This window comes from Euprymna scolopes, chromosome 31 (assembly GCF_053919585.1).
Source record: "Euprymna scolopes isolate OS-2025 chromosome 31, ASM5391958v1, whole genome shotgun sequence".
NCBI classification, from domain to species: Eukaryota; Metazoa; Mollusca; class Cephalopoda; order Sepiida; family Sepiolidae; genus Euprymna; species Euprymna scolopes.
Window position 1 is genome coordinate 25,401,769 of NC_136512.1, and position 22,722 is coordinate 25,424,490.

Here is a 22,722-nt window from a genome sequence, read left to right on the forward strand (position 1 = left end):
AACGGTTCATCAGAAACTTGTTCACCTTAGACTTGAAGACAACCATATTATAGACAGCTGGAAAGCAGGAAAACGGAAGACAATTCCACAGGCGTGCACTTCTAAGAAAGAAGCTTTGATCATGGAATATACATTAGGTTTAGGCACAGATAAAGAGTGGAAGGAATTATTGATAGTTTTTCAGCTAGACGAGTGTTTCTTGTAAAAGTTTGGCGAGGGGGGCATAGATTGAAGCTCAGTCGAACACTTTCCATGAAAATAACGATAAAGCAGAGACAAACTCGCAACATCTCTTCTGTGGGATAGAGGTTGCAGCGAAGAGAAAAGGACATCTCCCACAAGGCCACGAAGTATATTTTGAACCCCATCAAGGCAGGACAACCCTTTCTATCAGCTCCTGCCCATATGTGGCAACAGTATTCCATATTTGAACGTATATAGATAGAGAATTGCATCAGCAGTGAGATATCTACTGGCTCGATAGAAGGATCCGACCATTTTTTGCAGCGGCCTTGGCAATAAATTTTATGTACGTATTCCATTTAAGATCAGGAGTAAAGGCCAAGCTCAGAAGCCTGACAAAACTTGAGGCTTCCCCAAGACGAGAGCCATTCATTTCAATTGATGCCAGCTGGGGATCTGAACATTAATGATGTAAAGACAGAAGCTTGATTTTAGATGCAATAAAAGTAACCAGCCACTCCTTTCCCCATTGTACAACATGATCAAGATCAGAGGAGAGAGAATCGGAGAGAACTTGATCGTTTACTGTCTTAGATGTGCTATCATAGATGGTAGTGTCGTCAGCAAAAATGTCTACGAATGATGTAAGGATGTGATTTGGAAGATCATTAATCTAGATCAATAAAAGAGTTGGACCCAGGATGGACCCCTGACGGACTCCAGCATTAATACTGCGAGATTCTGATTTTTGCCCATCAACTACTACTCTTATGAACCTATCAGAGAGAAATGGTTTAATAATTGAGAAGACATTGGCAGCTATACCATAGCTAGAGATCTTGTGAAGTAAAACTTTATGCCATACCCTATCGAAGGCTTTTGATATGTCAAGAGCAATTGCCCTAGAAAGGTTGCCTCTGTCGAGAGATTCGCTAATCCTATGAGATATAACTGTAAGCACATCTGCTGTAGATCAAGCAGAACAGGAACCATATTGTGTGTCACTAATAAGGTTATTTTTGCTGAGATGGTTGATTACTTCTCTATTTAACACAGATTCCAGCAACTTACTCATGACGCACAGGAGACTTATTGGCCTGTACTTAGAGGGGGATGAACGATCACCTGAATTCTTAAATACAGGGCATACTGATGAGATTTTCCAGGGTGATAGGAAGCAATTCTCCTTAAGACAACGTTTAAACAGTTTTGTAAGTATGGGCGCTAGTTCTGGTTGAATTTATTTTTAGTACTATAATTGGAATACCGTCAGGGCCGGTTGCTTCACTGGAATTAAGGTTTTTGATTAGCTTAACAACATCACGTACATATATTTGTATATCACATAGCGTGTTTTCTGATACAGGAGGAAATATTGGAGGTTGGCCTTGGTCACAAAGGGTAGAATTAGCTGCAAAGTTATTGGCAAAGGGTTTGGCTTTGTCTGATGCTGACGAGATTAACTCAGGTCCATTGATGATAGTTGGGATAGAGCACACGCTTCTGTTTAGGATTCTGTTTGAGATTTGCCAAAACTGGTGAGAACCAAACCGCTGCTGAGCTACCTTGGACTTGATGGAATGAGCATATTACTCTCTTGCATTCTTTATTACTTTCTTACAATTGTTGCTGGCGGTCCTGAAAGCGGCTTTAGTTTCCATGCATCTATTACGTTGGAAGCAGTAGAAAAAGTGATTTCTGTGCGCAATAGCAGCAGCACATTCTGGAGAAAACCATGGCTGGCTGTTAGGTTTTTGCTGGAACTTTTTCGAGGGTATGAAATGGTCTATACCTAAAATTAACCATTCTGTCAGGTCTGATACTATAGATGGCACATCCTTTTTAAACATGGAACGCAGAGGAAGATCCGATATAAATGTACGGACACTAACCCAGTCAGCCATAGTGTATCGATATACTGTACGATGAAGAGGTACGTCTGAGGACTTATGGCATTTCATTTTTATCTTAATTGATACAACTGATTGTTCGGAAGATCCAAGAGGAGACAGAACGGAAACTGAACATAGTTCGGGGCAAGTTGCGAGAAAAAGGTCTAGGAGACTCGCATACTGGTCCTCATTGTCGGGCACACGGGTTGGTTCGTGAACAATCTGAGTGAGGTCATAGGCAATGGAGAAATCATGACAGAACTTCCCCTCATCATCGGTTTTGTTTGAGTGGGTTAACCATCCCACATTACTAACATTGAAGTCTCCACATACGTGAATGTTAGCTGAAGGATAAGCTGATAGAACTTGGTCCATTTTCTCAGATATGCTTTTAAAGATAGTAACTCCGCTGTTATGGGGGCGATATAGAGTAAATATAAATGCGACAGTGTGAGCTAGTGCAACCTGGAAGCACATATAGGGTAAGTTAGGATCTTCTCTGGAGATGTACCTACCAGGTGGAAAGCTATCTTTTATATAGGCACATATTCCATGCACATAGCGATCTTGGGGGTCAGATTTGGAAGTTAAGTTAGAGTATCCTTTAATTACGAACTCATTTAAGGAAATAGTCTGTCCAATTCCGGATTCACTTAAAAATCAATGGTCTGGTTTAGTCTCCTGTAATTGGGCTTCGACCTCTGGACGGTTAGAACGTAGACCACTGATGTTGGAGAAGGAGACATGGTAGTGGGGGTCTACGTTGGAAGTTTCAGATCCGGGTTTAGTCGTGTATTTTTTATTGAAACGTATTGAATATAAGAGCAAACAGTTAATAAAACATGTTAAAACATTTTGAAAAGGCGTTAAAACACATTTAATTTGAAAAGGAAACACTAAATAAGTGGATCGCCCTTGATCCGCGGAGTTTCGAAGAAATATGTTCCTTCTCGTCAGAGGATAGGGATTAGCAAAATTCGGGATCGGATGAAACTGCAAGTAAGTCAAATAAGTGGTATTACGTGACGAATGGAATTTTAACAAACTTTCTTGGGTTTACATGTTCGGATTTGACCGTCATTGGATACTTGCCCTTTCACAAGACTATCCATTGGTATTTCGTTCGTGGTCTTCTTTGTAACTATTTCGTCCGATTATCCCTTTGTCAACAATTCGTGTAGTGTCATCATTGTTAGATTTTATGTGGCCCGTCGTAATGAAATGATAACATCATTAATATCTTCATCTCTTCTTCTTTAAGCAACACTGGGCACACCTGTTTTTTTCATAATCTTGTATTCTCCATTCCTGCAATTACTCCTTAGTGGGTTGAGATTTACTGTTGTCTAACCTTTTTAATGCGGAACCCCTACACACAACTTGTATTGCGTGGAGTAGCTCAGACAATGTCCCGCCCGGTCAAAGCCGATACTCGACTGTTCTCTTAAACTAATTAAAGTCCACGTACATATTTAAAACTATCTTCCTATTTTTATGTCATTATCTGATTGTTTTCATATACTCCATTTGTTATTATTGTTATAATACAACTTGTTTTTTAATTCCAAATTTATCCTCCAATTATAAACACCATTGCCAGAATCAAATATTATCCTATAAAGTTAGCATTGCTAAGTTGCTGTTTATACACCGTTCATTCCAAAGTACCTATTTTGGTAACATTATATTTAGACTTCCAAAAACAATTATTATAATAATGGACTAGTTTATATTCTGTCGTTGCACAAACACAAGACTTTAGGTAAGGAAAATATATTTAAATTAAAAATGATCCATAAATCAGGCATGTATAATAGAATAAAAATATTTCTACAGGTTTGTATGAAACTTTTTTTTTTTATTTTTAAGAATGAGATTAAAGAAGTGTTTTCAAGTAATGTGATTTCAAGGTGAAACAGTCTACATAATTATCACCTTTTTAAAAACATTTTAAAAAGAAATTTTCATTGATATTCCTTTCTAAAAAATATGAGAGCATTCATCAAAATTTTTAAAGATATGATAAACATGACGAGACATGTAAGATTCGATTTATAGCTCTACCAATCTTAAAAAGACATCGATACTTTGAAGCTATTCATCAGCGCGTAAAACATTCTGATAATTCGCGGCAATGAACTCGAAATTGATTCTCTTCCATTCCCCATTCTGTTTTTTTTTGTTCTTTTCATTTTTCGAGGTGACGTAGTAAAAATTTTTATATTCTTTCTAAGTTTCTTGAATATATATTTTATAGGTTATGTAAAGATATAAAAGCCAAGATCTCCTTGTGATTCTATTATTTGCATTATTCGACCGATTATTCTTATCTTTAGTGTTAACTTCACAATGTGTCGGCCGATGTAACCTCCGGCCACTATCAGGCGTATCTTGTCGAACTCTTGAGAATATTTATTTGGGATGGGAACTCTGGGCGGAATTTCATATGGAACTATTTAATTACTTCGTCAGGATAGGATACTCCCGTTCCGCCGGTCATTACTTGATAGAGCTCATAAGTAATTCGAAATTATATTTTCGGTCGACCACACTGCAATATAAACAACTAAAAATAAAATAGGTTTAAGGCTTCCAAAATATGTATCCTGACTGCCTGTTAACTTATTAAAGGAACTTGGAAAGAACCAGCTGTAAAGTTATATTGCCCTGAAGGTTTAAAATTGAAGGTGTAGGATTCCATAACATACAATTGCAAATTACTTAGGATCTCTATCCAGTTATGGCTGACGGAATGAGAACATGCAACTTTTGTGAAATAAAGAATGTGTTCCGTTCAAAATTTTCTTTAGATTCCGAGTTTGACAAAACCATCCCCGAGACTGCTAGACACATTCAAAATGCAAGAATGCAAAACAGTCTTCGTAGCCTATTGGAGAATCTCCTTTTCTCTTCTCTGCAACCTCTTTCTCACAGACGAGACGTTGCGAGCCTGTCTCTGCTTCATCCTTAATTTCGTGGCAAGTGCTCATCTAAGCCCTAAGCTATGATCCACCCCTGTCCTGACTTTCACGAAAAATACTTGTCTTGCTGAAACCATTATTAATAATTCTCCCAACTCTATATTTGTACCTTAATTTAAACGTAGAACCATGAACAAAACTTATTTCTAATAATATATAATATAAAATATATAATATAATAATATTTCTATAATAAGGACCCGAACTCCTGTAAAACGCTGTTGCGTTTTTCTGCTTTCAAATTGACTACAATATGGTTGGCTTCAAGGTCAACGTGAACAAATTCTAGATGACCCATCCCCTTAAATAATCCAATTTACCAAATTCCCATTACTAAAGATGAATACAACATGGTCCCCTTAACCACTATACACTCATAAAACCTTATCCTCGCATGGCCTGCGGCCCTTATAAATGGGACGACTTTATAAAAAAAAAGAAACATTCTCGAGTTCGATGAGATACATCTGAAAAATGTCGTAGGTTATATCGAACGAAAGGTTGTGAACATGATACTCAAGATGTAAACACGGTCCGAAAAATCCAAATTATATTAATATCCACTCATCATCTCAATAATACAGAAACATACTCTTCTATAATATAGACTTCCCGTCTGGTTTTCTGTATGTATGTATATATGTATGTATGTATGTATGTATGTATGTATGTATATCTGCCTTAAACTTTCTACAAAGGCGACGGATTTTTACGAAACTGGTATAGTTTTGAAAAAACGACCTTTCGGACGACAAATATCGGAAAATTGGTTAAAAAGCATTAATTCCTTCACCCGCAACTAGGCACTTTTCTACCGAGAGGGGCCGCTTTTTTCGCCGATATTTTCGATTGACTAGCCTTAATTTACTCCTACGTCACTTTTGGTTTGGTGATGGGCGTAAGCAAAATGTCACATTTTGTTTTCACGTTCTTATCCTCCATCGCGGTACAGGTTCGAGCCTGTCTGCAGCGTATCACTTTTTTGTTTTGCTCAACACACACCTATAAACCCCCGGGCAAAGTGGAAGACCCGGTTATTTCCTTATGAAATTTTAACTCAGCGTCTTGCTGAAGCAAAATTTCAATGGTCGTTGTATTTTAAGATATAACGAATACCAACGTAGTTTTAATTAAATGTAAAGTAAACCCATTTGTCAGGATTATCACACACCATTTTTTGAAATCCAAACAATTGTCTATATGCCAAGAGAAATGGACATTTTTATTAAGCCAAAATGTCAAGCTATGTTTGCAAAATTTAAAAGAAAATGTTCCACATGTTTTTAAAGTGAAATTCTACACGACATAATTTTTGTACAAATAGTTTGAAGTAAGACGTATCGAAGTTATTAGATTTTTGCTCTTTCCTTTCTATTGATTGCTGACTATTATCCGCATCTCTTAGTTGTTTCACGACGTTTCCGTTTGGCCTTCGTAAGGTGGTAACCGCGACGGATTGGAACTCTGAATCTCCTGACTGCATTCACTGCAATTACAACCTTCTGTAGTTGTTTTCGTCTTACCACGTTTTGGCCAAGTAAGCCTCTGACCGGCTTTGGCTAGGATTGAAACCGCTATCTTCTGACAATTCTCAATTGGAACCGTAGAGATTCGCCGAAGGGCGATCAAGGTTGAATTTTTGGTCTTATAAATTCATGTTTATTTATTATCTGATCTTCCATGGTCGGGTCCGTACCAAATGGTATATATATATTTTTTTTTATTGGAATTCATTGAGATGAGTATTATTTATTAATTTTTTATTCATTGCGGACTATTATCCTCATCTTTTTGTTAATTGTTTCACGACGTTTCGGCCAACTATTCGTCTGGACTTCGTCAGGCTTACTGGGCCAAAACGTGGTGAGACGACAACAACTACAGAAGACAGTAATTGCAGTGAATGCAGTCAAGAGATTCAGAGTTCCTATCTGTCGCGGTTACCACCTGACGAAGGCCAGAGGCCGAAACGTCGTAAAACAACTCAGAAACATATGAGGATAATAGCTGACAATGCATAAAAAATAATAAATAATACTCATCTCAAGGGAGTCCAATTAAAATAATATATTTTTTGTTCTTCATTCCAAACTATATTTAGAATAAGTACTTTCCCCCTCTTACATCACGTATATTCAAATTAGTTGAATTGATGTAATTAGTTGAATTGATGTAATTCAGGACGATCTAATTTTTTTATAGAATATGCTTTTTGTGGCAAAATATTGCGATTTTACAAATACTGATTTCAGATTCGTGACTCAGAAAGTATAGAATTGAAACTAAAAATGTGTGTTATACGGCTCGTTGGCACGGAAGCATAGCATCCGTCATTCTTCCTGTGTGGCTTTTTATTTGCAAAACTTGAAGTGCTAATATTTTGTTATAGAAGTTACATAGAATTTATTTCCTTTTTTTTGTTTTTCGTCAATCGCAAGCTTGTCGCCTAAAATACATTATTTTTATTGTTCTAATAAAAAATGACACACATTTTTACCAATTTGATGAAGATATATGCATTTCCACAGGAGATCCTTGTTACAAACTGGGTCGAAAATATAACCTTCGTCAGGGCGTTGGTTAGCATGCCGTAATAGCTAACAAGAACAACGTACCCATGAACGCCATGTTTTTTTCTAAAAATTTAATCTGCACTTTTTAAAGACTCTGTATGTGATCGATTTTTAAAAATATTTTTGTTAAAAATTTATTTACACATAAACGTTTAAGTCAAATTCCTCTCAGGGAATAGACGAGAAAAGAAAGCGAAAACAATTTTTTCAAAAGTATATTTTCAATAAAATTGCGAGGATTAAAAAAAACAAAACAAATATTACCAATTTTCGTAAGCGACAAAAGAAATGAGTGGCTTTAGAAATCTAATCAGAAGGGAAAACTCTGAAAATTATGAAAAGCAATAATCAATTAATCATTAATCCCAAAAAATATAGGAAATATCAAAAACATGTAATATATATATATACATATAGATATATATATATAGATATATATATACATATATATACATATATATATATATATATATATATATATATATATATATATATATATATATATATATATATCTCAAGTTTCAATCTATCACGGATTTTCTTTGCGTTTTATCAAAAAACGTGCGTTCACGTTTGACTCTAAATTTATTTAGACAATTATTGGTGCTTATCGACCGTGGGTCATTTGTCCGCCGCTAAAGAATATAAAATTACAATTTTAATCATTGTCAGTCGTCGTAAGCGCTAAATCTTAAAATTATCTTATTCGATGACAGTTGTGTTTGGTTGTTTTTATTTTACGGCATATCAACATTTTCAAGTTATTTGATGCCGAATCTAGTGGTTTTTAAGACATTTTTTTAATAGTTTCTATTGACCCATAGTTGGGGCCCTAACAGGTATTAACACTTCGGATCAGAGTGGATCTGGGAACAATGGCAATTAAAGGGTGGCTTCGCACTCCCCAAAGCCCGCAAGCTGGGGTCTTACCATCGTGTGGAGTTTAAGATATTATTCGTTTAACCTCCTACAAATACTTCGCACACACTTCCTATATGCCCGCTACTTTAACACAATTCAATTATTTCCGAAGCTAGATGTCGAATTAAAATGTTTGCAACCTAGCCTTTTTATGAGAACTATTAGACTTTAAAATATTTTGGTATAAATAATACATAGCCGCAACAATAGCATTTCGGTAAAAAGAGCAGATAACCCCAGTATTATAGATTTTCTTTAGTATATCGACAAAAAAAATCTGTGTATATACGGTCTGTCTGGTCTATGCATTAAGAAAGCGTTTCGGTTACGCGTGTCTATGTGAATATTTATATCATTCACATAGGTAATCAATGTTGTAAGTAAGAGCTCTTGAAGTATACGATGGGAGTTCCTTTTGTGTGTGTGTGCCAGAGTTTAACGAGTCCATTCTTTCCTTAAGAAGGTAAACGCCCTGTCGAGTCGTGAACGTAATTCGCGTTCCACTTACATTGGAGGTTCGAACCAAAAAGAGAGATTGTTGTCACTTCGATATCTCGAGAGAGAAAAAGAGAAGTGTGAGAGATAACACGAAGGAGAACAAAGAGAACACCGCCAGTGGGTCAAAACAAAGATTACCGCAAGAGCGGTAACCGATGCATTATTTAAAAGTGTATATATGGATGTGTGCGGTTGGATAAGCACATTTTAAATTTGAAAAGACATGCCATATAACAAGGGGATACAAGTTCTTAAATAGTCTGAGATTGTTATTACTATAATAATTTTAAATACCTACAGGCACTAGTGTTACATCCTTTCGGGAATAATCAATGCAGGATGACACGATTACTCATGTTTAAAATCTTTGAACCAAATATTCAGAGAATAGTTTGAGAAAGAGGTTTTTCACAAGCAGATACAAAGTCTGTTGTCACACACACGTATATATATACATACACACACGCACACACACGCACACACACACACACACACACACATATATATATATATATATATATATATATATATATATATATATATATATATCTGTGTGTATATGCCTGTGTGCTGGAAATGTATAAACTATGCATAAAAACTACAAAGCGGTATCGTTAAAAGCAACCAATCATCACACAAGTAAACGCAAAAATGCATAACTAATTGATGAACGCTCGTTTTTGAAATTTTTAAATGGATACGTGTATTATTTAATTGTTATGAAGACGCTCCCATATCCATTGTTTACTATATAAAGAGGTTTATTTTAATAAAATTTTAATATAAATTATAAGATTTTAATGTAAATATTACAGCAACACTAATCTCAAATTTATAGGGATTTTCATAAAAATTAAAATAATATACTTGTATAATTTTACTGCACAATATTGCCATTATATTTTCAGTTTAAATTCTGTTTATACGGGTGTAACATTATTATGTCTGCAATTTATATTGACATACAACTGTATAAGTTATCGCTAATTTGTGTACGTATACAGAGTCGCATGTAATGATAGGGTCACTATTGCACAAAGTATAATACTGCTTATGCATAAATATATTAGCATATATATATGATATTCAGTATAATGATAAATATTTATTAAACACAGTGTGTTTCAAGTTTGTGGTATTCATTCACATAGACGATGGTGAGTGATACGTTTCCAAACAATCGTGAGCAAGTCAACAGCTTAACGTTTGTCAAAACGCGCAATCGTGGCTGGAGACAGCGGATATAAAAACCACAGTTAAAGTAGAATTTAGACGTTCTATTCAGATGGCAGCAGACATATCTGTAAAGGCTATCATAAAGACTGTCATCGACTCAAATGTATATATATATATATATATATATATATATATATATATATATATATATATGTACTTACATATGTGTGTATGGGTTTAATTCTGATTGTGAAAATGCAAATACTACGTGCCTTTATTAAGCTTCCATACTTTTTTAGGCATTCATTTTAAATTTTCTTAGATTCTTGACATTTTAGTATGTTATTGCTATGCATCCTATGAGATAACCACTTTTTGTATGATTTCAAGGTTCAAATTTACAGCTACGGCAATGATTTGAATATATTTTAGTAAAGCCTCATTGTCTCATTGGTGAATTTCCAAAATACAATCTAGACGTGAGGACACTTTAGAACAACTATATACAATGTTGAAAACATTAAAAAATGCAACAGACGCGCGTGGAATTATTCAGACTTCTTTGGACCACTTTGCATGAATCGAGCATAAGTTGTTGAATCGCATGAGAGATGCAAAATAGGCAGGAAGTTTGTGAGGTATGTAGGATGAGTGAGGAAGTTAGAACATCAGAGTTTATTGGCAAATATACATAAGAACTGTCGTGTATCTAGAGACACTAAATGCTGAGTTTTCGGTCAGTGTGCTAATTGTACACCCAATTATTCGCGAGAAAGTGAAGATGTTGAAGATTTGCGCTAAGTTTAGTCCTAGAGTGCTTAGAGAATTTCATACTATAAAAACCAAGATGGGCTTCAAGAGTCTTAATCGCCCTTACTATAGTCCAGACCTTGCTCTCTGTGACTTTTTCCCTAAGCCCAAGAGAAACCTTATGGGCTGTCGTTATGAGACAATGGTGGAGAGAAAACATGTGTGAACGAGAGTCATTAACACGCTTTTATGCGATGAATATATAGGGCCTTCCAGAATTTCTTGCAAGTGTATTACAGTCGGAGAAGATTACTTATTAAAGTTTCCTGTGAGTACTATCAATAAAAGTGCACATGCGAAAAAAGTCTGGAAACTATTGAAGGAAGCTCGTATATATATATATATATATATATATATATATATATATATATATATATATATATATATACACATAAATGCGCGTGTATGTATTTTTCGGCATTATGTTCGTATATATCAGACAGAAGTAGTCTGCTTGGTGCAATAATAGACAAACCAAATAAAGAAAACAAGAAACCGTGAAATTTTAAGCAATCGTACAACGAGATAAAAAAAAAATCTATAAAAATTACGATTTGAGGGATGAAAACTAAAAAAAAAATCGATTGCATTAGTCGCAAGAAATCGTCTTACACTTTCTAGAATATTGTGTTTCAGAATACGGAATTTTTAAGTCTTACTTAAAAAGTGTCCCATTATTCCGTAAGTACCGCGAAATTAGGTTACACACACTTAGGCGAGCACACACTTTCCGTGTCTCCGTCTTTTTTCTTACACACGCTCGCAGACGCAAACACACACACGCACACACACGCACCCCACACACACACACATATATATATATATATATATTTTATATGTAGATGTATATAGATGTATATATGTATTTATATACAAAAAATGTACGTGACTTTTAAAAGTCTAAAGAAAAAAGAATGCATTAAAATCCGAACATCAGCAGTTTGGTACCTTTGCCTTATTTTTACAGTTAATGTTTATATTGATTTAGACTGAACATAGCAATGTATATATGTATGTATGTAGGTAGATACACACACACATATGTATATATATATATATATATATATATATATATATATATATACATATTAGAATCGTGAATTAAGCACAGAATCTGTAATTGTATCAGAATCGAAAAAATATTGGAATCGTACCATCACTAATATATATATACATATATATATACATACATACATATATATATATATATAGATAGATAGATAGATAGATAGATATATAGATATATTTATGTTAGTGATGAGACGATTCCAATATTTTTTTACGATTTCGATACAATTACCGATTCTGTGCTTAATTCCCGATTCGGATACAATCACCGAGTTATAATCTGATTCGTTATAAATCCCTTATTATTTAATATAAGATCGGTAATATCCCCGAATTTCTTAGCAACAGAAGTTGAATATGCAGATATTTTCCTAAACATCAAAATACACTTGATCAATCGATTTTAGTTTTAATATTATCTTCGGATTTTTCCGATTCCTGATTCCGATTTAACTTCCTAACATTTATATATATATATATATATATATATATATATATATATATATATATATATATATATATATATATTACTATGTCAGTCTTTTTATTCGGTAAGTATTATTTTGAAAAATATTAGTGTTTCTCTTTCAAATGTAGTGTCTAGTATATTAATCTTATACATACTAGGCTGTGTAGGTTCACACAGCAGGGGATGCGAATTTGACATGCTCCTACTGAAGGGGGTTTCAGATTTTGCCCACAAATTCACCCATGAAGCAAACATAAATAACAAAATACCATTTCTCTACGTATTAGTAGATTCAAGCAACGTCAACCAATACACAACCTCAGCATACAAAAAAAAAACAACCAAGAATAATGCAATACTTCTAAATTACTATAGCGAATGCAGAGAAAAATATAAGACTATCCGTTTAAAACATGTGATTCCCCTATCCTACAATAAAGCATCAACTCGTTAAATATTTTACAAAGAAGTAAAAAACATAAGCAAACCCTAATAAACAATACCTGTTCCAATAAATCGTCGCAATCACATAAAACTCTATTTAAACTCACGCCCGAATAAATGATGAAACCTAACCCTAACAAAAACCAAACCATCAAAGTATACTATAAAACCCAACTACATACTTACTAAAAAATATAAAAAAATAACAAACCTAATTTACTGATTCACAAGACCCACCGGCCAGAACAAAATGATCAAACTAATAATATAGTATACGAAATTTAAAACCTCAATCTTAATACTTTACAATAATAGCAATACTAATGCCACACTAAACAAAGCTATGAATTTATTTGTCCTTTGGAATCCACTCTAAAAACTCGTACAACGCATATATAGACACCACAACAACAACACTGTCCCGACGATTAACCTATCATTTAGCTGAGAACAGCGCCATAAAACAATACTTTATGTCCCATGATAAAAATCTACAGTCGTCCGACATTAGAAATATCTTAACTAACAATACTAAGATTCGATACCTTAACAACTGCAGACGACGACTAAAATTAATAGATGGCATACTAAACAAAAACTACAGCTCTTTTTACCCGGATCTGATTTAACACCGGGACAAATATGTTAACAATATTTAATAACTTACAAGAAACTAAATAAATCAACTATAAAATAGGAAAATAGAAATTAAAAATATAACTAATTCGCCCCTAACCTTCCTGTATCCACTTCCCCTCCCCCCCAAAAAAATATTTAAAAAAAATATGACTATACTAAGTCTTAAAAAAATAAAAATAAATCAATAACAACAACAATTGTTCCTCATAATAATCCGATGCACCAATTGTGGCGATTGAAAAGAATATGACTGAAAAAAACATTTTTATAGAACTTGCCAGCTGAAATCAGAAAGACCGCTTGACGAATAGAAAATATATCCTGAAAAAAAAACGTAAAATAACTCTGTTGTGTTCAATAAGATATGCGTGAATATATATATATATATATATATAGAGAGAGAGAGAGAGAAAGAGAGAGAGAGAGAGAGAAAGAGAGAGAGATTTGTTTTTGTTAGCGATACTTTTTTAATGAATTCGATTATTTATACGAAAGTACACTTTTGCCTTATTGCGAGTTGGGAATAATTTTCCACTTAACCAATTTCTTACCCCCCAAATGGGCAATGGCACATATGTTAATTTTAAAATATTAATCTCGCAAGATTAAACCACTCCGATGAGTCGTAGACGACGAAAAACGTGACAGTGGATAATTATGTTAAAAAATAATATATATGTGTGTATGTGTGTGAGTTTGCGTGTGTGTGTACACTTGAATTTTTTTTTTACTAGCAAATGTTATTGCCATTTGTGAAAGAATGCGTGTTTTATTTCCAGTTATTTGTTAAGTATTGTTAATTATTGTTAAGTATAGGCTAATATTGTATTACATGCTAATCCCTATACTCTCGTTTAATAGCTTATTGTCCATGGAACAAATAGCTCAATTCTTTATTAGCTGCATCCTAACCGTGTGCCAGACAGAGATAATGTCATATTCATGTATGGTTCGTTATTCACATTTAGGTTTATATATTCAAACGGTTCATTGTTTCACAAATAGATGTTTATACTGAAAACATACTTATATGTACTTATATTCCTGCATGATTACTATTTATTCAGAAGGAACTAACATCTAAGAGTCTATCTTATTTGCATATTATATTGAAGAAATAAATATTGTGCTCTATTTTTTATGAAAATTAGTAATAAATGTGTTTTATTATCCTATTTATTAATATATAAAGTTTACTTTAATTTACATTTTAGTTAATTTGCATTCAATTTAATGTATTTTTAATGATTATTTTAACCTTATTCGGCTGCGTTTAGAAGAGGACGCAAGTGTTTAGTAAATCTATGCGTTTTTTGTCTTTAACCTATGATATCTTATTTCTCTGTTTGAATTTCATAGAAGGAGATGACTGTTTTATTCTTTCATAAATGTTAAAATATGGTCAACTTTAGAAACATTTTAACAACTAAGGATATTTGTTGTATCCTAACATGAATTAGACGAAACTCTCTGCACAAGAATAAGTATTTTTCCTGGTAATGCCGAGTATGTACAGTTCGTGTATAAAGATTAAGTACTGTGATTAATTTTTACTTATACATAGTCGCATCGAAAATTCTAAAAAATAATCCAAACTCATGAGAAGTATAATACAGTGTCTTTATAACAGTACTATATTAAAAGTAATTACCTTAAAAATGCTATACATTTATTGGCTATATATATTCATAGATTTTGAGTTGTGATACATTTTCAATAGTCAAAAATCTTATTTTATGGCTCCTTGGATTTGGACTATGGTCAATTTGTTGATTTTTTTTGTCATAAAATCAACGCCGACGCAATTATTTCCCTTAAAAATGAAACTAAATAATGGGTTATAAGCTCCACGTTTTATGGTTAAACTTTTCATACTTTTTTAAAAATCCATATTAATAAGTAATAGTTTTATATTACTACGATTGCGTCTGTGTTAGTTTCTTTGCCACACTTATACATCCCGGTCGTTTAATTTTTATGTCCTTCCATTTCTTGTTTTTATAATGACTGCATTCTACTTGGTATAAGACAATATTTTTCATTTGAAAAATAAAAACATAGCCATTTTGTTTTGTAAGTGTGGTAGGGTTATTGGCTTTTATTTCGATTCTTCTATGTGATATGAAACCGATTTTGAAAGCAAAAACTAAATTGTCCTAAGTGTTAAGTTAGAGTAAAATAGACTAATTTTAGTGGCGCCTAAGTCATTGTTTAAGTCCAGTTTTGTGTTAGTGTATGGTAAATAAAAAAATTAAAATAAACAGTTCGGTTCTTAATGTGGACATTGTTCGGTGATCTCTGAAAACATCTGTTTTCATCATTTTTTTTTTTTTTTGAGCGATAACAAAACAATAATTCTAAAACCCAATTTTTGAGTTTTATTCTCTGAGAAACAATGCATGTAAATGTCTAATAATATAAAATGAAAATAATTATTTGTTTTTCTTTTTATACACAGTTTCTGAAACATGAATATTGGAAGACACATTTTTTTTTTTGGTTTCATACATCGTAATTTCTTCACTGAAAAAAGAAAATGAAAAGTCATACCTCCCAAAAATCTCACCTGTCACTTTGTATGTATATATGTATGTATATATGTATGTAAATATGTGTGTGTGTGTGTATGTATGTATGCCTGAAACTTTCGACATATGTGACAGATTTTCACAAGATTGGTATTGTTTTAAACTCCAACCTTTCGGACGACATATATCGAAAAGTTGGCTAAAGGCATTTATTTCTTCGGCCTCAACTGGAAACGTTTCTACAAGGAGGGGTCGCTTTTTTTCGCCGATATTTTCGAAAGTAATCCCCTATATTCGATTGATTAGCCTTAATTTAAATCTTTGCTACTTCCGTTTTGGCGATGGACGCAATGGCAAAAGCCGACACATTTTTTTATGTTCTTTTCCTCCTTCGCGCTACTGGTTCAAGCCTGCCTGCCTACTATCACTTTTTTTGCTGCTCAATACACACTCCCTTATACCCGGAAAACACTGTGCACCCAGTCCAATACGTCGTAAAAACAAGGAAAAGCCTTAGCACATAAGGTGTTTATTTGAAACGCTTCAGTGTGTGTACACGAATAATAATTATGATTAAAAAAATATAAATCTGAATAATACCAGAAATTAAATATATTCGTTCCTGTAAAATATAGTATACTTTTAGACTGACTATTTGTTACAAGTAAAATAAAAGGACATTTCCAAAAGGAAGGCATATTATTATTTATTTCCCTTCGAATGACATTGCTTTGGTAACTGGGCATTTGCATTAATGACCTGAAAGTTTTATGTCTCTGTGTATATATTGGCTGTGGGAGGCGCTATGAAAAACAACACCTGTCATGGAGGTGCGTCAGGATCACTAATTCAGTTCCTGACAAAAATGCATTTAGAAATATGCTATGTAGCAAAATTAACTCTGGAGCACAAAAAGAAGCTCGTATTTGTTGTAGTGGTGCTTCCGACTTCGTATGTCTTCATTTTTTTAGTTAAAAAATAAGAAGTTCTACCTTTAGAATCTTGTAGTAATAAATTCAAAAGCAAAGAGAATTGTAGATGTAAATTTTTATTTCCTTTACAAAGAATATAAGTGAATATAAAATTTGATTTTAATTAATTTATTAGAATAGTTGATTTTTGTTTTCTTTTTTTTCTCTCTATTTTCTGCTAAACTGGGAGCCCGGCGTTGCCTGGGTGATTGGAGGTTTATGTTGAGAAAAAAAAAAAGTCATTTTTTTTTTTAATTTTGACTCCTATTATTACCCCTTAACATTAATTGCTTTGGGTTCAAATCAATTTATTAAGTTAGATCCATATCCAAGGAACCTCTATCTATAATTTCAAGTGTTTAGACCTAAGTGTTTGGTAGAGTTCTCAAAGGTCGAATCGTTGAACTTTGACCCCTTAACAGCCGATTACAAAGATTTCCCAAATCTCACTACCCCGTATATAAAATTTCGAGTCTGTAGACTGAAAATTGACAGAGATATTGTGTAGGGAAATGTACACACATACACACACACACTTTCACTTTTATAGATATATAGATTATCCCCAAACTCTATACGATTATACTTTTTAAAGTGACTACGTATAAACGAACCGAAAAACCTGACGGAAAGAAAAAAAAAAGCAAAAAAAAAAAAATTAGAACTTAGAATAGGGGTTCCACTTCGTATGAATTAAATATAAAATAATCCACTTTTTCGTTGTTGGGCGAGTTTAATAAGCCATATGTGTTTATCTCTATTATTATATAAAAGGCAATGTGTGTATTATGTATCCGTGTGTCTGGGTGTCTGTGAGTTAGTTCCCTACGGACTTGAAAACAGCTGGGTCAATTTTTATTAAATTTTACACGAAAATACTTCAGGTACCTAGTAGTGATCTTAGATAGATTTTGTGTGCAGACACTTTCGATATCTTTCAACAATCGATTATCGATAATCGAATTAATCCGATAAAAAAGGAGCAAGCGATTTTTACCAACGTTTATATCTTACGCATCACAAGTGCATTTGAGAAGCTTTTTTACCACACTATCGAAAAGGTGTGACATACAAAATAAACACTAGGTTCTCTGATATGAGAGGGGCACATTCGAAATTAATCTTTCTGTTTAATGAAGAATTTCGTAATGATAATTAACTTAGTTTTATATAATCTAGAGTAGGTTCTCCACAGTGCAATATATATTAAAATATATTGTGAACTTAGTCATGCGAGATATATGCGAAGCTTTCTGCCGGTGCATATCGATGGGTCCCTACTTACAGTAGGCATAAATCGAAAGGATTACACATTGAGTATTTCATCGATTTCGATGAAAATAAATATATGAAAATGTGAAGCATTCCTAATTTATCCCGGGCAACGCGGGGTAAAGCTGCTAGTATACAATAAAACCTAAATGTGTATGTTCAATAAAATCACCTTACGTTCATGTGGTACAATGGGGAAAGAGGTGGCTGGTTACTTTTAATGCATCTAAAACAAAGCTTCTATCTCTACATCGCCTACGCTCTAATGCCAACCTGGCATCAATGGAAATGAATGGCTCTCGTCTTGGGGACGCCTCATGTTTTGACAAACTTCTGGGCTTTAGCTTTACTCCGGATCTTTAATGAAACACATATATCAAACCCATTGCCAATGTCGCTGCAAAAATTGTGTGATCCTTCTACCGCTCCAGTTGATATCTTACCCCAGATGCAATTCTCTCCCTATATAAAAGCTAGGTACTGCCAACGATGGAGTACTGTTACCACATATGGGCAGAAGCTGCTAGAAGCAGCTTATTTTGCATTAACAGAGTTTAAAATAGATTTTGTAGCCTAGTGGGGGATGGCATTTTCTCTTCCCTGCAACCTCTTTCCCACAGAAGAGACGTTGCGAGCCTGTCTCCGCTTTGTCGTTATTTTCGTGGCAAGTGCTCATCTGAGCTCCAAACTATGTTCCCCCCTGAACATTCACGAAAGAACACTGGTCTAGCCTAAACCACTATCAGTAATTTCCGACACCCTTTATCTGTGCTTAAACTTACATGTAGATCCCATGAACAATGCTTTTTTTAGAACTGCACACCTGTAGATATCTCTTCCGATTTTCTGCTTTCTAGCTGACTACAATATAATTGTCTTCAAGTACAATGTAAACAAGTTCTTGAAGAACCGCCCTCTAAGTAATCCAATTTACAAAATTCCCATTACTTGTGTTTACTAGGCTATAATAACATTGACTAATGTTTACCCATTTACAATTATCCTCGAATAGCCTCCGGGTGGTGATAATTAGTGATTCCTTTGTAGAAAATATAAAATCCGAAAAATAATGTTATATTTTATTTAAGTTGCAATTACAGTTTTATTTGCCATAACATAAAATACACTCACATTGATACTGCATAACTAGGTATTTATCCGCGGTTTAATAAAATAAGTCCAAAATAAATTGTTTAAAAATAATTTTAAGAATATGATTTAAAAGAACATCGTCTAATATGCACTTGCCCCCAACCACGCCAGGGTGAAGTGAGATATTATCATAGAAAAATTATTTTAAAAATGTACGGGGGAAAATAAGTGACACACAATTATACCCCCCCAAATACTTATCAAAGAAGATGCGGGTGTAAATAAAAATTGTTTATAATCTTTAAAAAAAAATTACAGGCGGCAAATATTAAATTAGCAACGCGTAAATATATCTTTTAAAACAATAGTGTGTTTAGTCGGTAATACCGGGGTGTTTAAATAGTAAAATTAATGTTAATGCTAAACTTTCTGTGATAGACGTGGAGTAAGCTCTGCCGAAAAGCGAATTTCGAAAACCTGTCGACCCTAGAAAGCGATCGTTCGCATTCTTACTCACGCATAATTGACTGATATTTTTAAAAAAATGACAAACGACACACACACGCACATGTATGCCTATCTTTATATATATATATATATATATATATATATATATATATATATATATATATATATATATACATATATATACATATATATAAATATATATATATATATATATATATATATATATATATATATATATATATATATACCAATACAAAGGTATATTTATTGACCTCAATGAATACTAATTTATTTCTGTTTACTATTGCCAACTAGTGAGGCCATTAGCGAATGTTTGCTACCAGATTATTAGTGCGTCATTTGCCTGTTTGTGTTTGAATGTCTGGCCGTCCATGTACCAAAAGACCTCTCATGAAAACATAATACTTCCAATTAAGCAAACTGCATATCATTCGAGGATATACGGATTTTGCTTTCTGACTGTAACGACTTCCTTTACTGCAATATGTAGATACCTCCCCGCCCTGATCTCTTTTTTTGTTCTCTCTCTTTTTCTCTCTTTCTCTCGCTCTCTCTCTCTCTCTCTCTCTCTCTCTCTTTATGACGTAGACATTATGGCGCTATTCTTAATTGATTAAACAAATCCAAGATCAATGGGAGGCATGAAACAAATCAACCCTGCGTAATTTGTAAACTGAACAGGAAGATGATTTTGCTACTGAATGATCCATTATAGTACATCTAAATGTATATATATATATATATATATATATATATATATATATATATATATATATATATATATATATATATATATATATATGAATATATATTTTGCTAAGAATAAAAAATACTAAAGAAAGATATGAACTATTTTAACCTTGTCATGTTTTTGTATGTATATATTTTTATTTTTGTTATATTTTAATCGTAATCATTATTTACGATTTATTTGTAAGTTCTGAATATATATATATATATATATATATATATATATATATATATATATAATTATATATATGTATGTATATGTGTATGTGTATGTGTGTATTTTTGCAGCATGACATTTTCTAAGCACGCGTATATATATATATATATATATATATATATATATATATATACGTGCTTAGAAAAGTTTTTGCGGCAAAAATTAACACACACCCACACATACACACACACACACATATATATATATATATATATATATATATATATATATATATATATATATATAATATAGTGGCCTGACATTGTCACAGGGGAGACAAGCAAGCAAAAAAATTATTCCAAAGCAGCAAATCTAAAGCTGGCTTACCACGGCACTATACATACATATTTAGATACAATTTGGCATATTTTATGTAGTTGAAAATACGGTTGCTTTTTTACTAACTGTCCTTATATTTAACTATATAATAGGATTATTATCATCGAAACGCCTGCAAATTTATACATAGTTCTACCTACACCTAAATATGAGAATTTTAATGTTCAATTTAGTTTCGAGAATAGATATATGCATATATGCATATATTTGTATGCATACATATATATGTATATATATATTTATATATATATATATATATATATATATATATATATATATATATATATCCTTGAAACGTCTCGCCTTGAAGGAGGCGAAGATTAAAGACTGCCTTTATTGAATCAAATGATATGAAATTACGGTAAGGGAATTTTTTCTTCCTTATATTTCTTATATGCTATATCTACTCACTTTCGGAAATAGGATACGATTACTAATATGTCTGAATCAAATAGTCTTTATACACTGTTAATTTTTCCAAAGGGGAGGGGGATATAGCGTCTTAGAAATGTGTTATATTTCAGATCATAGCAGAACGTTTTTTTATTTCCTCCATCAAGGCAAGACGTTTGGAGAAAATATCCGATAATTTGTAACTCATATGCAATGCTCGAAACAAATCTGAATAGCATTGAAACATTGGTAATGGTGCAGTATCCTTCCTCCAGCAAAAAAAAAAAAAACAAAGAAAAAACGCTTGACAATTACCATTAAGTAGGTTTTCGAGTCTGCTGAAAACGTTTAAATTTCTTGGAAATTAATAGTTTCCAAGATATGAAGAAATTATAGTTTCAAAAATTGGGGTCAGTTTTCTATATAGATTGGACGTAAAATGAACACCCGCTTTATAGCCACCTTTTTTCGGGGAGGGTGGGCTCTTTTATTTAAAATGCTTTTGTCGTTTTCCGCAAACTTCGAAAACCTACAATAATGGTAATTTAAAATGACTTTTTAAGCTGGAAAGATACTTCACGTTTCATTGCTTGGTTGTGTTCCCTGTGGCTTTGCCACGCCACTAATATATAAATATACAACATTTTTGCTGTTTTATGTTCGAAATAACGGTGCCTATTGATAGAACTAGTTGTCGATAGACACGTGATATTCAAAGAACGGAGTGAGACACAGAAAGAGGGAGTTAAATAGGAATTTTAATAAATAATTGTATTTAAAAAATTATTCAAAAATTGACAGTTTTACTAGAAATATTTCTTCTATCGTCTATGAATAAAAAAGAAACATTATTTATATCTATTAGGCAAAGGTCGATCACGCTCATTCCTCTGTGATCTTTTCCTTGCCTCGAGCGCTCAGAAGTTACCCAGCAACAGCCCGCCAAGCAACGAATAAACTGACGGCAAGACCCCTTGAGCGCAAATAGATTTTGTCACCCTGACTATAATGCAGCGA